Source organism: Canis aureus, chromosome 10 (assembly GCF_053574225.1).
Source record: "Canis aureus isolate CA01 chromosome 10, VMU_Caureus_v.1.0, whole genome shotgun sequence".
Classification (NCBI taxonomy): domain Eukaryota; kingdom Metazoa; phylum Chordata; class Mammalia; order Carnivora; family Canidae; genus Canis; species Canis aureus.
Genome location: NC_135620.1, coordinates 20,276,741 through 20,294,739, shown reverse-complemented (window position 1 = coordinate 20,294,739; position 17,999 = coordinate 20,276,741). Strand labels below are relative to the sequence as shown.

The 17,999-nt window shown below is 36.2% G+C and overlaps 1 protein-coding gene across 1 annotated transcript in view; it reads right to left on the bottom strand.

Moving 5' to 3' along the window:
- The window catches only part of CHSY3 (chondroitin sulfate synthase 3), a 265,898-nt gene that overhangs the window by 25,318 nt on the left and 222,581 nt on the right, over positions 1-17,999 (bottom strand). The gene's annotated exons all lie outside the window — the stretch shown is intronic.

Genomic DNA, 17,999 nt, shown 5'->3' with positions numbered 1-17,999 from the left:
GGTACACACAGGAAAAAGCCCCAAATGGATCCCAAGAATTCTGTTTCTGCTACTTTGGGACTTTACTTTGATAGGAAAAAAACTCATATTAATACATTCTACCTGTGTGTTCTTTTAAGTAAGGCATACCAAAGACACTGAGTATATATGCCTGTGGGAATGCAAGACATGTTTTGCTGAGACTTTTTTTTATGTTGTCTTCCTAAAGAGATTATGAAGAATCTTAACAGCAGGGATGAGAGAGCTGGCTTTCGTAGTAGACTATCTGCTTTACCTGATATAAGCTTGAATCCTGCTCTATTTGATACAGTCCAGCATAAATCACTTTATATTTCTTGCTGTTGTTGTTTTCTTTATCAGAGAGATAGGGCATATGAGTGGGGATGGAGGTGCAGAGGGAAAGAGAGGGAGAGAATTCCAAGCAGGCTCCCTGCTGAGTGCAGAACCCAAGGCTGGGCTTGGTCCAGGACCCTGAATCATGACCTGAGCTCAGCCAATTGAGCCACCCAAGCACCCCTAATATTTCCTTATTCTGGTTTTCTAACCAGTAAAATGTGGAAAATTTTATGGTCAAAAGATTAAAGTAATCAGTATGTACAGTATGTTCAGAAGAATATCTGGCATACAGTAAGCACACAATAAAACAAGTATTTCACCATAAAGAGAAGTAGTAATTGATATCACTGGGAGCCCACAGTGTATAGCTCCTGGAAAGTAATAAAAAGGACCAGAAAACTTTGTTCCACATTCTGGAGCTGTCTCCTGGTATTCCCTCCAAATGTTTGGTTGCATTTGTGATGAAACCTCTCTCTTGACCACTCCCCTCATCCTCTACCTTCACCCTCTTTGCCGAGTGAGTAACACCATCAGATTAGAACCTTCTTAACAACTGAAGATTCCTTTTAGGAGGCACAGAGTTGAAAGAAATATATAGGTCCCTTCTAACGACCATGAAGGTGTTGTACTTAATGAGAGAGAGAAAGAAGGTCTCCATGAATCTTCCCTCCGTGATAATGAAAGAATCAAAACTCTTAGAGACTGCAAGTATCTCCAAATGCGGGAGACATCAGAACAGCACAGAGTAGGTGCTTAGCAGACTGTTCGACAGATTTTGAAAGAACAAAGCAAGAAAGGAAAAAGGAAACACTTAGAAAGGGAAGGAGACAGGCATCTGAGAAAGAAAGGAGGCACAAAGCATTAGAGGTAGATGAGCCTTTGATAGGAAGAAAGACGCTTGCTTGTGTCACAGTGAAATACGATGAGGAAAAGGGGTGCAGACACAGGCAGAATGGAGGATTAGTGGTGGGAAGATGAGGGGCTGCCTATAGTGTGACTTCTTAGGAACTACTTTTAAGTAAGGCAAGTATTGGGAATAAGATGGTCAGGGAACTTGCTTGCTGTCAATTTAACTCTGCTTGGTTGAAATGAGTAAATCTGTGGTTCCAATTTACATAATCTTTCTATGAATAAAAATAGGATGCAAAAACTCAGTCTGTTCCAGATTTAGATCCAAACTGGAATGCAAGATATGACAAGAAATCATGTTCTAAGATGGAATTGTCTTTAAATGGTGCTAATGAATCTCAAAATAGATAATCTTCAAACACATATGCCTCCTTTTTCTGTAACCAGGGTGACACCTTCAAACTCTTTTCAAACCACTATTCTGCCGACGATTTTTGAAAAGCAAAAAACCCCAAAACAATAACAACAACAAAACCAAACTATGATTAGGGATCTTTAGTTGGAAATGTTCCACGTTACATCAGGTATGCACTTCTACCAAGAAGCCGTTCCATGGTAAGTGTTGCCAGTAATCAATTATGCTGGATGCATTTCTTGGCTGATCTGCAGCAATCACTGATGCCCATCTCTGCCCTTACCTGCCCTTTCTTTCAAATACTACCAATAACCTAAGTCTCACCACTCACACTTCTGCTCATGTGTACAAAATTGCTAAGTATAACTGACGTGCTAATTTGGTTGCTTAAAGTTATTAGATTTAATTTATATTCCTACAAAGAAAATTCATATCACATAATTAATATATGGCACTCAAGCTTTCATTCCATTTATTCATGATGCATCAATGGAAAGGGTTGAAAGGATACATAAGAGAAGATAAAACATGTAAAAGTACTTATAACTAAATTTATAGTTGTCTCAGGTGTAACTTCTGTGTAAAACATGCTTTAAAACATCGTAATACACAATTAAGGAGTTAGTTTTAAAACATCAACTGAAAACCTCCCTGACCACAATTTTCTCTTTATACTTCAGTAATACTTTGAGAGACATGGTGTAAAAACTCTGGGACAAACTTTCAACTCATTGGTACTTTATGAAATATCACCACTTACAAGACTTATTTCCCTGATTAAGAAATCAAAGGCTACCTAGAGCATAATGGTGAACCCCTTAAAGCACATCTTGTCTAAGCTTCCATTTGATGTCAAATTCATTCCATTGGATCCCTCTAAACTAAGAAACTGACATCAAATATTTATCAGGTGCTCTTGTTGGCTATGAAGTACTCGAGGAAATGTAACATAAGGTAGACCTGCTGTTACTTGATCTTTTAAAAACAAGATTAAGTATCAGAGGAAATGGTAGACTCCAGATTCACACTCAGACACATCAGGCTCCAAAGGCATGCTCCCACCACTCACCATACCAGTCAAAGGACTTTAATGGTTGGGATTTGGTACCTTACTGGTTAAATGCTTTATTGCTTGGACATAGCTGACTGTTGGAAAAGTTTTCTCTACCAAAGTCTTTGGCCCTTTAACTCTTGACCATTGGTGTTAATTTTACCATGTAGTGTTCTAGGGGCTACCAAAAACCAAAACCAAAGGATTAAAATGGTGTCACTTAGACTGAGTTAACCAAACCAGGGCTTAACCCCTAATCTAACTGCAGTTTCCACCTTTCCCAGAAATATGGCCTTGACTGGTCAAGTAAGGAAAATTTTTCTTTCCATCAGTACCTACATAGGAATCTGTCACTTAGGTCCTCTCCATCCTCCAAGGAAAGATGAGGTAATCTGCATGATAAGCAGGGTCTCTGGGAGCAATCCTTTTCTTTTGCTAATAACTTTCTTGCCCTAATCCTCTTTTTACAAAAACTTTCTGTTTTGTACAACTCCTCAAGGTGCCTCTCTACTTGGTAGATGATGGGTGCTGCCTGATTCATGAGTCATTTCATAAAACCAATCAGGTCTTCACACATAAGCCAAACCTAGATTTATTCCTTCTTCCACACAATAAATACCTTTTCAGGTAAAAGATAGCTATGATCAATTGAGTCTGCTGCTATGCAACCCAAATAGATCCTATTGGCACATTAGTCACTTCTAAACACATTTCTGCTGGATTTTAACACTCTTAAAGTATAATAAGGCAGACTCAACACTCAGCAGCACTTCTACATGGCCTGATTGGCGCAACATTCGATTTGCCTCATTCTCTTGGCCTTTTGAAAATTTAGTGTATCCTTGTTCTCTTAACTAACATTTATGCTATTAATCTACAAAGATTCTTAAGCATGATGTGCTCGCTATTTCTGCCTTCACCTGAGCCACTGATAAGAAGAAGACAGAAGTTGATGCTGGGTAATTTGTCAATAAAAGTCTCTCTCCAGACTGACACTTAACTTCACATCGCCTGCACATTTGGGGACCACAAGCAAACCACTCATGAACTTGTGTCTGAACTTAAGCCTCACCTCGAATCAGCTAAGTGATGTGGACAAGGCATTTAACCTATAAACCTTTGTTTCTTAAATCCACAAACAATTGATAATACCTCCTCATAGGCATCCAAGCAATGATGTCTGTATATTCTAAGATTATTTGCATGCAGAATAGCTGCTAAATAAAAAGTATTTCCTTGCAATTAAAAACAATATCCACGAGGTCCCAGAGGTGGGTATTCTGTGGTTTTGGTCATCGGCTCTGGACCTCACCTATATTCCAAAACTTCATCAATTTCAGTCAGCAGTGCTCCACATGACACAGCTTGCTGACACATAAGATGAGCTAGTTCATGTAGCAAACAACTAAACTTTCTAATAATCTGTCCTTTTGATCTGTCCTTTTGCTGCTTAAGCAAAACTATTTTTGCATTTACTAATAATGAGAGCCCTCTGAGGGGCACCTGGGTAGCTCAGTGGTTGAGCGTCTGCCTTTGGCTCAGGTCTGGATCTCAGGGTACTGGGATGAGTCCCGCATCAGAGTCCCCGCAGGGAGCCTGCTTCTCCTTCTGCCTGTGTCTCTGCCTCTCTCTGTGTCTCACATGAATAAATAAATAATTTTTTTTTTTTTTAAAGAGCCCTCTGAGCACTGGGTGGAAGGGCACTCATGGTCAGGAGAGTGCCATACGTTTGAACTCCCAGGCTGCTGCAATGAGTCCGTTCCCGGCTGCCTCTGACTCGCTATTTCCTCATTCCAAAACTGCAGCTTCTACCATCCCATTTTTCTGATCTGGAAAATGGCAGTAATGATGTTGACCATCTTATGGGCATCCAGTGAAGACCTGCTAATTAATGTTCATGGAACACTCCGAAAATGCAAATTGCTATTTAAATGCTAAATATGTGTATTCAACAGAAGACAAATGCACCTTGGGATTAACATGCCCTAGATGCTAAAATGGCCTCGCCTTGCTCAAAGTGGGAAACCAAATAAACAACCTTACACCTGCTCAAAATACAGACTTGTTCCTGCTTGTACTCTATTTTGAAGCAACACAATTTTTATAGATTTTGTGACTGAAAGGCGCAAATAAGCAGTAACCCGAATGTCTCCCTTTTTAAAAGGTAGAGGATATACTTTAAGGGAATGTCAGAAGGAGAAGCGACTGCATTGCTCAGGAGGAAAATGAATCAAGGTAGTATGTGGTTAGAAATCTGACAGCTCAAGATTCTTCTCTAAACTCAATTTTACTAATAAAGGTATATAACTGCTCTCTTCTTATGCAATAGAGCCATTGATTTGGATTAACAGACACAGCTTGCTCTCAAATTCTAAACTGTCAGGTTAAGAAAACATTTTGAGACTGCAAAATAGATTAAGAGTGTAAACGATTCAAAAACAAGAGACTACATGAGCCATCCTAGCCTTCTGCTAAGGCAGCTCGTACCCGAGATGAACAGCTGTTTAGCAGAATGTCACTAATGTATGGTACCCCAGGAACTACACTGCGGCCTTCACAGGCTTCTGGGGAAAAAAAAAAAAGCTGCTAAATATTCCTCAAAATGACTTTTTACTTACTCGTCCAGCTTAGGAATCCTCCCTTGCTTTGAGAATATAAAGAACATAATGCCTAAACCATCTGGAAACGTTTTATTTGAGTTGTCTTTTTACCCCAACAGGGGCCTGTGGCAGGATTTGCATTTTTAGGGCTTTTCAATTTTAAACAGTTAATCATCTTAGAGGGTAGGGATATGCAAAGCTGGCAGGGTTTCTTGGGAGACTTGATAGAAACTCAGTAGAGGAAAAGAAACATTTTTAGTTTGAAGAAGGTTGCATTAAACATGAAATAAACACTCCTTCCTGCATTGCCAGAGTCTAAAAATAGGCCCCTGTACAGATTTTAAAGTGCCATTCTATGCTTTCTCCAGTGAAGCCACTGGCACTATTAGCCTGATGACTACGCAAGGAGAGGGCCAGATGGCTTGCCCTTGAACTGAAATCAAGGGGCCTTCTTTTATATGAACATTCTTTTCAGAGTAAGGGATTCCTAAATAGGTAATGGTCCCATATACCATACACAGGGAATCTACTGGCTCACTACAAACTCCTAATCCAGAGTCCAGTACTCCGTTTTCTTGGCACACTGAATAGTTAAAGCCGAAGTGTTTTTTTTTTGTTTTTTTTTTTTTAATTTTATTTTATTTTTTAAAGCCGAAGTTAAGTAAACTCATGCAAATGCTTCCCACAGCCCTTTCTTCAGATTACAATGTGTCCCAGAGAGGGTGGGACACCCTTAACCAACACCAGATTCTCTACTGCGGAACCAAATATGCTGCCATTGCTGTTCAAGGGATCACCTTGAAGCGCATTAGAAATGCAGATTCTCAGGTCCTACCCTGTATAGACTGAAGAAGCAGCTGCAGTTTAACAAGACACCCAAGGGATCTGCAAGCAAGTTTTAGTAGCAGAATGTGAGTCAATTTCTATGCAATTCTGTCTCCTCAGGAAGCTCTCCGGCTCCCTTAGTAGTTCTATTGTCTTATCTCATTCTCATAACAATAACTTTAATTTCTTCTGCTAAAATAGGAATATTGAATAGAAAAGAATTTAATCTGAGAATTATACAGCAATACCCCATAGACACTTCATGTCAAAGCTACTTAATTAACACATTTCAGGCATACCCCAGAGATACAGCAAGTTCAGTTCCGGACCACTGCAATAAGCAAATATCGCAATAAACCAAGTCAAATTAACTTTTTAGTTTTCTGGTGCATATAAAACTTATGTTTATGTTATACTGGAGTCTGCTAAGTGTACAATATGTCTATGAAAACGTGTACATACCGAATTAAAAAATACTTTATTGACACAGAGACACAGTGTCACAAATGCTATTGGATAACTAGTGCTGATAGATTTGCTCGATGTAGGGTCGTGACAAACCTTCAATTTGTAAAAAAAAAAAAAAAATACAGTACCTGTGAAGCACAATAATATGAGACATGGCTTTACTATTTATTGAACATCTATGTGCTATATAACATTCAGAAATGAAAAAGACAAACTTTCAACCCAAAGAGCTAACAGTGTCTGGACATGTACAAATAATCACAATGCTGTTAGCTAGGATGCACAACATTACCCAAATCAGAGGCCCGAAAGCTATTAGTAAGGAACGTAGAGGAGGAAGGGACAAAAGCAAGAAAGAAATGTGTTTTATTTAGCAGAACCTGCAGTTCCTACCAAGGAAACGCCCAGCTAAGTGTTTAGCCTGAAAGCCCCTTGTGTGAGCCAATTTCAAATGGTTTGGAGCTGAGGACCTTAACAGAAGCCCCCGTGGGTTGCCCTGATACCACTTTTAGGTCATTATGATACAAAGATCTCTTCCTCTGGGTGGTGTTTTCTGCCATTTTTTAAACATATGTGTGATATATGTGCTAGCATGTTGACATACTAGGCATGTGCAATTGAACTGGAGTGCCTAACAGAAGACGTGTATGTTCCTTCAGTGTGTAGAAACTCCCTGTCCCTGTCCCCAGTACACTGAATAAAAGCTTCCTTATGAATCCCAGGAAAATACAGTGCTTTGAGTGCTATTTCCCTGTCTCTTCACTTGTAATAAGTAATAAAGTTCTTTGATTTCAACACTTCCTTGAGCTGTATTCAATTCAATGCACCCCAACTGGCAAACCCCGTGAGTTTATTTTTGTTTATAAGGCTGTCAGGATAGACACAGAGAAACATGTTGTTTCAGAAAGCTCTGAGACAGGGTACCTGGGTGGCTTGGTCGGTTAAGCATCCGGATTTCCGCTCAGGTCATGATTTCAGGATTCAGCTCCACTAAGGCTCCATGCTCAGTCTTTCTGAGGATTTTTCTCCCTTTCGCTTTGCCCTCCTTGCTCACTCACTCTCACTCAAATAAATAAATAAATCTTTTATTTTCTTTCTTTTTTTTTTTTTAAGAAAGCTCTGAGACATTCTAAAAAGGGATAGTAAGAACATATGAGGGTTTATTGAAATATAGAGATACTCTTGGATCAAATATTTGATATTTTGCACTCAAGTCTAAGGCATTTAGGATTTAAATTAGGGGTGGTACATAAATTCCATTAGTGTCAGGAGCAAATGGATTAAGGGGATTAGGTGAAAAGGTATTTGTCCTACTTTAAAGGGCAACTATTGGGCAGCCCAGGTGGCTCAGAGGTTTAGCGCTGCCTTCGGCCCAGGACCTGATCCTGGAGTCCTGGGATTGAGTCCCACGTTAGGCTCCCTGCATGGAGCCTGCTCTTCTCTCTACCTGTGTCTCTGCCTCTCTCTCTCTCTGTGTCTCTCATGAATAAATAAAATCTTATAAAAAAATAAATAAAGGACAACTATTCCTTAAGCTCCAATCTGTTGGGCCTGAAGTTGCCAGATCTGACTTTTAGAAATAGCCAGAAAGTCAGATTTATATGGCATGTGCAATCACCTAATGTTCAAATACTAGGTATAATCAACCAATTAATCAATCACCAACCAATCAATCATGAATGGACAAAATAAAACACCACTATGGGCTAAAGTTTGCAACCTCTACTTGAAACTTCAGAGTATATTAATCCACCAGAGGCTGGGCAGGAGCCTCACAATGGAGGTTCTACTATAAGAAGACTGGCTTTGACTTTTCCAGTGGCAGACAATATGAAGAAGCACAAAGTGATGTGTGCTGAAGTAGAAACCTGCATACAGGGAGCTGTGGGTGGAAAAGGGACTAACTCCCCAGAGCAATGAGAAAAGGCTTTCCAAATGGGGATGAGAGTTGAGGTTTCAAGGATCAAGAGGTATGAAATAAAAAAGAGAGATAATGGGAGAAAATGTTCCAGGTCAGAAAAATAAACTCGGAAAACCTAAAGGCTTGAGAGAGAATGATGTTTGGATGAAATATCAGAGTTCAGGATGACTAGGAGGAGAATATACATAGGGAACTAATGGGCTTAACTTTAAACAGCTGGTGAATAATGCCATCATATGATTTCTTCTTAAAAATGATCATTTACCAAAATGGAGCAAAAAATGTAGAGAACTTTCTTTTAGGGGCACCTGGGTGGCTCACATGGTTAAGCATCTGCCTTCAGCTCAGGTCATGGTTCTGGGCCCTGGAATTGAGCTCTGATCAGTGGGGAGTCTGCTCCTCTCTCTCCCTCTCCCTCTATGTGCTCTCTCTCTTTTTCTCTACCTCAAATAAGTAAATAAATAAATCTTTTTGAAAAAGAACTTTTGTTCATGAGTAGTTGCTTTTATGTGATATGTCTTTGATTGGAGATATGGAGAAAATGCATATAAAATGATTTTATAATATTTCACTGAATATAAACTCATTGCTTAAGCTATGCCAAAAAGTTTATAATAATTCCTTTACTTGTTAGAAATTAATGAAGGGGAGCAGAATTTGTTACCCCAAAGTATGCCTCTATGGCATAAGGATTATCTTGAGCTGCTTATTCTAAAGACACATCAGATGTAGGAGAAGCTCTGAAAACCAAGTGTAATATACTCTTTTTTATAAGTGAAATTCACATTTATAAGGGAAATCTCCATTTGTAAAGATGTCTCCCTCCATACTAAGAAGAAAAAGACTAAATCTCTGGTGATTCATCAATGAGAGGCAATGAATTAAATTTCCTAACAACTTTACTTTTGTTTATTGTGCTTTTCTTAATAACTTCTCATAACTACTCCCCTAACATTTTATTTTGTCTTTTGCTGGAGATGGTATTTAAGGTGGTTAGCTTGGGCCATTTTGAGGTTAGTCAGTTTTCTTGGGTCTCTTCCATGTATACAGGAAGTATACATGTTATTAAACTTCTGTTTTTCTCCTACAAATCTGTCTTTTATTGTGGAGGGTGGTCTTAGTCAAGAACCTGGAAGGTTGATAGGAAATTATTTTTCCTCCCCTACATTACCAAAAATGAAAGAGCTTTTAACAGATGTTCAAAGGGCATTAAACATTATCAATCAAGCTGACTTCATATTTCTTCCCAAAACAGCTTTAAACAACAGCTGTGATTCTTTTATTTGCTGCTTTTAAAGGAAACTTTTATTTCTATTCCTATATCTATAATTTTAATTGTAAGTATTCCATCTGTGATTTTTAATTATTTATTTACCTCCAATGTTAGCGAAAGAGCATTGATTAGGAACTTAAATAACTCTCCCCCTCTTGCTCACCCTCATAGAACTGATAAGAAAAATTTTAAATGGGTAAAATTGGGTAAAGGAAAAAAGAAACTCAACATAAAAATATCTACAAAAATTGCCAGAAGAAGAAAAAGGATGAAATTTATTAGGGTATTAAAACATGCTGTTACGCATTTTTTAGTTTTTAATATGTGCTCTGGAAATCATTAATATAGTCAAGTGTGCAGCTGCTTCTTTCCAAATACAGAGTTTTAGAATAGGAAGACCACACCTTTCATGGCAAGTCAACAATTTTGGTAATGGTCACAAGGTTTGCAAATTACTGTGGCCTCAAATATTTTGCTTTTTATTTCTTCATATTTATTTTTATTTTTAAAAATGTTAAATTAAAATAAATTGGAACCACTGAATTGAGGTATGATTGACAGGTAAAAAGTTGTCTATATTTAATGTATACAATTTGATGGGTTTGGGGATAAGTATACACCCATGAAATCATCATCACCATCAAGGTTACAGGTTACCATTACCTCCTAGAATTTTCTTCCATCACTTCACCATTACTATTATATTATTATTATTATTATTATTATTATTATTATTATTATTAGTGTGTGTGTGCGTGTATTAAGAACACTTAACATAAGATCTATCTTCTTGGATTGGTGGTTTTTAAACATTAGGGTTAAAAAATAGCTAGTGAGGGTGGATGAGGATGCTTGTTAAAATGCAGATTTCCAGGCCTTGTGTGAAGAAAGTCTGATTATGTTTTTTTTAAAAGGTGTCCTAAGTGACTCTCATGCAAGTGGTTCCAAAATTACTTTTTCAAGGATGCTGGGCTAATCATGCACTGAGTATCTGGCCCAAACGAATCTTCATGGAATTAAAAACTGAGATGTATCCACAGTGATAATGCAAGTGATTACAAGCCTGTGAGGGGATGAATTTCTGCTTGTTTTCTTTGCAACCATGTCCCCAGCACTGAGATCAGCACCCGGCACAGAGGGAGCACTGCATAACCATTTGTTGAGTGAATATAAGAAGAATGAATCAAGCATGCCAACACTTGCTTTCTGAACTTTAAGTTGGTCCTCTGTCTCACATTAACCATCAGTCAGATAAAGGACTCAACAAAATTTTTCATAAAAAGAGGTATTTGCAGGCTCGGAATGATGGCATTCTGCATAGCCATTCTCAGTCCTGAAATTATAATGTTGATTAGAGTTTTCCTCTCTGGACACCTATAAAACTGAGAATGTGCATGAAAAAGTTGCAAATCCTTGGTGGGTCAGGATGAATTGGCATCCACATTCCAATGCATTCTTTAACCTATCACACAAAATATGGCACCCATAGTCTCAGAAAAATGTTGTGGAGGTCTGAATGACAATGAACTAAAGAGTTTCCTTTTCTTTTTCTCAGACATTGTAAGCTTGTGAAATGTTTCTGTATTAGTTGTCAAGCTGTGAAACCAATTTGGTGTGGTGTTGCAAACGGATCTAAGGGTGACTGGGGGAAGGGCAGACTCACACACACAAGATTTCTTTTAGAAAATCTTTTATTATTCCTCTAGGGTACATGGAAATATTTTTTTATGGAGCCTTAAGTTACATAAAACACAGAGGGGGAAACCAATATAGCTGCAAGTTTTATTCCTCCTTAGAGATTCAGAAGAGATGGAAAATCCATGGTATTAATCACTGGAGCAGATCCAGTGCTACTTCAAATGTGCTTTTCATTAGTTAAGAACAGAAGTGCTAATGCAGTTTATAGTTCTGACTGAGGTCCTAATTTATCCTGTAAGTGAGCACACTTAGCATGAAAGGTCACGGTGCTCTTAACACTATGGCTAAAAGTAATCCTTCTGAGATTGCTGCAGCTCTAAATATCATGTAATCATTAGAATTCTATTGATAGTATATCATCAAGTATTGACTTATTAATTCATAACAATTAACTAAACACTTCTCTCACGTCCCTGCTTATCAATAGTATTTTCAAGTTTCTCTAGCATACCATAATTTCTATAGTTTTTTGTTTGTTTTACTTTAAAGTTAAATTCTTAAGTCAAAAGAAGGCTGGAGTCGCTATATTTATATCAGATCAAATAGACTTTAAAACAAACACTGTAGTAAGAAAAAAAGAAAGATAATACATAATTATAAAGGGGTCAATCCGACAAGACTACATAGCATTTGTAAATATTTATGCACCCAACATAGGAACACTCTAAATATATATAAGGCAAATATTAATAGACCCAAAGGGAAAAATAATATACTAGTTGTAGAGAACTTTAATATCCCACTTATATTACTGGATAGATTATCCAGACAGAAACTTAATAAGGAAATATTGGCCTTAAACAACATGTTAGAATAGACAGACTTAAATATTTACAGAACATTCCATCTAAAGCAAAAGAATCATACTTTTTTCAAGTGTGCATGGAACATTTTCTAAGATCTTATGTTAGGTCACAAAATGATTCTTAATACATTTAAGAAGATTGAAATCATAGCAAGTATCTTTTCTGAGCATAATGGTATGTAATCAGAAATTAATTACATGAAGAAAATTGGAAAGTTCACATATAGAGAGATTTAACAACATGCTACTGAATAACCAGTAGGTCAAAGAAGTCAAAAGACAAATTAAAAAAAATACCTTGAGACAAATGAAAATGGAAATGTAACATACAAAATTTTTTTTTAATTTTTTAATTTTTTTCATTGGAGTTCAATTTGCCAACGTATAGCATAACACCCAGTGCTCATCCCATCAAGTGTAACATACCAAAATTTATGGGATGCAGCAAAAGTAGTTCTGAGAGGAAAGTTCATAGCTATCAATGTCTACCTTGAAAACTGAAATAAATAAAATAAGGACTAAAAAAATAATAGAACAGATCAAAGAAATTAAGAGTTGTTTCTATGAAAAGATAAACAAAACTGACAAAACTTCAGCTGGAATCGCTAAGAGAAAAGAGAGGACTTGAATAACTAAATCAAAAATGAAAGAGGAGTTGTTATAACTGATACCACAGAAATACAAAGGACCAGGAGACTACTATGAAGAATTATACGCCAATAGATTGGATAACCTAGAAGAAATGGATAAATTCAGTCAAAACATAATCTACCAAAACTGAATCATGATAAAACAGAAAATCTAAACAGACCAATTAGCAACAAGGAGTAGTGGAATTGTGGTGTAATTGGAGTAGTGGAGTTGGTAATCAATAGGCTCACAACAACAAAATTCTGAGACTAGATGCCTTCACTGGTGAGTTCTATTAAATATTCAAGGAATTAATACCAATTCTTCTCAAACTCTGCTAAAAATAAGAGAGAGGGTTACTCTTCTAAGTGCACTTTAGAGGCCAGCATTGTGCTGATAACAGAACCAAAAAAAAAAAAAAAAAAAAAGATGCTACAAAAAGAGAAAATTACAGATGCAAAATTCTTTAACAAAATATTAGCAAACCAAATTCTACTATACATTAAAAGATTCATTCATCATGACTAAGTAGGATTTATTCTGGGGATACAAGATGATTCAACATTCTCTTATGACAAAAATCTCAACAATGAGGGAATAGAAGGAATATACCTCAACATAACAAAGGTCATATATGACAAGCCCATAGCTAACATACTAAACGGTGAAAAGCTGAAAGTTTTTCCTTTAAGATTATGAACAAGACAAGGATGTCCATTCTCACACTTTTATTTAGATAGCATTGGAAGTCCTAGCCAGAGCAACCAGACAAGAAAATGAAATAAAAGTCATCCAAATTGGAAAGGAAAAAGTAAAACTGTCACTATTTGCAGATGACATGGTATAATCTATAGAAAACCCTAAAGACTATCAAAAAGCTGTTAGAATTAACAAATGAATTCAGTAAAGTTGCAGGGTACAAAATCAATAAACAAAACCTATTGTGTTTCTTTTCATTAATAACCAACTATCATAAAGAGAAATTAAGAAAACAATCCCATTTACAGTTACACGAATAAAAAAATAAAACACCCAGGGATAAATTTAACCAAAGAGGTGAAAGACTTGTATATTGAAAACAGCAAAACATTAATTAAAAGAAATTAAAGAAGACAAAACAAATGGATAGATATTCCATGCTCACAGATTGTTAAAATATCTAGACTACTCAAAGCAATATAGGGATTCACTGAAATGCCTGTCAAAATTCCAATGGCATTTTCCACAGAACAAAAACAAACAGTCCTAAAATTTGTATAGAATTTCAAAGGATCCCAAATAGCCAAAACAATCTTTTTTTTTTTTTTTTTTTTTTTTTTAGCCAAAACAATCTTGAGAATGGAGAACTAAGCTGGAGGCATCAAGTGCCCTGTTTTCAAAGTATATTACAAAGCTACATTAACTAAAACAGTATGGTACTGGCATAAAACCAGATATATAGATCAATGCCCCAAAACAGAAAGCTCAAAAACATATAGATAGTTAACTTATGACAAACGAGGCAAGAATATACAATGCAGAAAGGACAGTCTCTTCAATAAATGATGTTGAAAACAATGGACAGCCACATTCCATAGAATGAATCTAGATCACTGACACCGTACACAAAAGCAAACTCAAAATGGATAAAAGACTTTAATATCACCAGAAACTATCAAATTCTTAGAAGAAAACACAAGCAGTTAAGTTCATTGATATAGATCTTGGAAATGATTTTTTGAATATAAAATCAAAAGCAAAAGCAACAAAAGCAAAAATAAGCAAGTGGGACTGCATCAATCTAAAAAGCTTCTAAACAGCAGAGGAAATGAACAAAACAAAAAGGCAACTTGCTGAATAGAAGAAAATAATTGTGAATCATATATCTGATAAGGGATTAATATCCAAAATAACAAAGCACTTATACAACTCAATAGCAAAAAAATCGAACACTCTGATTTAAAAAATGGGAAGATTGGAATAGACATATTTCCAAAGAAGATATACAGATATCCAACTGGTACATGGAAAGACATTTAACATCATTAATCATTAGGGCAATGCAAATCAAAAACACAGTGAAGTACCACCACACACCCATTGGAAAGGCTATTATCAAAAAGGCAAGAAATAACAAATACTGGCAAGAACGAAGACAAAAGGGAAAATTTGTGCACTGTTGGTGGGAAAGTAAATCGGTGCAGCCATTTTGGAAAACAGTATGAAGATTCTTCCAAAAGTTAAAAAATAGAATACCTATGATCTAGCAATTCTACTTCTGGGTATTAATTAAAGAAAAAAATGCCAATTTGAAAAGGTATATGCACCCCCATATTCACTGCAGCATTATTTAAAATAGCCAACATATGGAAACAACCTAAGTGCCCACTGACAAATAAATGGATAAAGAAGATATAGCATATACATACAATGGAATATCACTCAGCAATAAAAAAAAAATCTTGCCATTTGTGACAACATGGATGAATCTTTTTTTTTTTTTAAAGATTTTATTTATTCATTCATGAGAGACACACACACAGAAAGAGGCAGAGACACAGGTAGAGGGAGAAGCAGGCTCCATGCAGGGAGTCTGACGTGGGACTCGATCCTAGGTCTCCACAATCATGCCCTGGGGGAAGGTGGCGCTAAACCACTGAGCCACCTAGGCTGCCCAACATGGATGAACCTTGAGGATATCACACTTAAGTGAAATAAGTCAGAGAAAGAAAGACAAATACTGTGTGATCTCTTTTATATGCAGAATACTAAAATGAACAAACAAACACCAAAAAAACAAGCTCACAGATCTACAGAACATATTGGTGGTTGTAAAAGCATTAGGTAGGAAGTGGAAGAAATCGGTGAACTGTTGTGTTGTTTTATTTTCCTTTTTGTTTTTAGTTTAAATAAGCTGAGTAAAAATTTAAAAAATGAATACGTATTTACAAAATTTGGAAACTATAAAGAAGTTATAAAAATATCCTTGTTTCCAAAATCACATGAGTCACTATTAATAATCTTATAAACTTGCTTTCAATCTTTTTCTGTATATTTGTATATAGTTGTAATCATAAGGCATATAAAATTTCATGATGTACTTTTAAAGCTAGTTATTTCAAAAGGTTCATAAGTATCATTCATGATTGCACAAAAATTCCAACCATAATTTGTATTTAAAAATTACTGTAACATCTCACTTTATTAAAGAAACTTGGACACAGAGACTCGTGTTTTTACTAATAAATGGACAGCAGCAACTCTGCCCAATTCTTGGAAATTGATCTGACCCTTAGTACACCAGGCTTTTCATCCAAAACGCAGTTCTTATTTTTTGCATGTTCAAGCAGTCCCATTTAACATAATAAGCTGTTATAATAAGGTGCCATTACATGTGCAGTTAAAATCCTCAGTGTTGTAGAAGTCCAAGACATTTTAACTGAAACTTGAGAAATGGAATATACCCTCTAGCAATATTAAACAAGACACTTAATCTTTCACTGATTTGCTTTCTCATTTTTTTACAAAAAGGATACTAATATATAAATGAAGAGAAAGTATTCATGCAAATTAGCAGTGGTACTGAATTCCAGAAAACAATAAAGCTCAGCTAATACAACCATAATTCATATACACCTCAACTATTGGCTCACAGACCTGTGTCTGCAGCTGGGAAGAAGGAACCTCGACTCTCAACATCTGAATCTTGGGCCAGGTTTATATGTGGAGAGATGCTCCCAAAACAAAAGTGTTCATCTTTTAACTGCATAAGGTCTCAGCTGTGTCATGTGAAAATGGGGCAGGCAGTACTGTCATGAGAAAACAGTATGGGAAAACCCTTTGAGGTTTTAGAAAGATATTTCTGTGTTCCATTATTGGAACATACATATAAAGTACCATCATTTATATCAAAGTCATTAAAAGGTTTTCCATTAGTAAACATGCAAGCACTTCTGAATAATTTTTAGCTTACCTCTATGGAATAAAAACATCTTGAACTAACGTGACCTACAGGTAACCTACAAATCAACCCCTTCAATGTCTATACACCCAGGATTGAAAGACTTAGAAGGAGAAGACAGAAATGTAAAGTGCCTCTCTGACGTTTATTTTGTGATGTGAGTCTTCCTGAATGTGAAAGTAATATTTTCATTCACTATCACTGGGAATTTAAAACTGGTTCAACCATTTTGTGAAATTGTTTGGGAATATCCAATATATCGAAGTATTTGTAGACCCCATGACCAGAAATTCTACTTCTTGGTATGATAAATAAATAAACAAATAAATAAATGTGTATATATGTTAACCAAAAGGCATGTATAAACATTTTCATAGTAGTAAAAGTATATAACAGCCCCCAGTAGTAGCAATAGCTCAAAACTGCATGCAAATCTGAACTGACCAGTAAGAATGAATGAATATATATTGTGAGAGTGAACAAACCATAACTCCACATAACAGCATACTGACTCTTGTAATGCTGAGTGACTAGATACAAAAAACTAGAATCAAAGAGCACACGCCATGTGAATTCATATGTTTGAAGTTCAAACAGCAACTATTCATTTGACCTGTCTCAGAACTCTAGTATCTTAGTCAGTGGGTCTTTTAAGATTTTTTTTTTTATTGAATGTTCTACTTATTTTTCCTGGTAAATTTAGTATTATGTCTTGCTATTACAACCATTCTCATACTTATCTAACTCCTAGAGGAGGGTTCTCTTTTTGTTCCAACTGATGAACTCAGACTACTACCATCAGACCAGCTGTGATAATGATCGGAGAGAAGAAATAGTCTGAAGGAAGTAGCTAGCTCTTCATACTAAGCAATCACTACACTTTTATCTATAAAGATTTTCTCTGTTATAATTAAGGATTTTTTTTCCAGATAGATACACAGAGGTCTTAGCAAACACATTAGTGAGAAAAAGTTAAAGTCTTAACACATTTCCATATTTTCAGAGAAGAATGAATGTAGAATCAGTTCCAGGTACAATATTTCTGTCTCTTAACTGTGGCTCTCTTGTCTCTTTCTGCCATCTTCTATGCTCTGATTGATGGGAAATCTTAAACTCCACTCACAAAGGTTCATTTGATTTTGCCCTATTTCCTGGAGCTGGGTCCTTCCAAATACAATTGAAAACTCA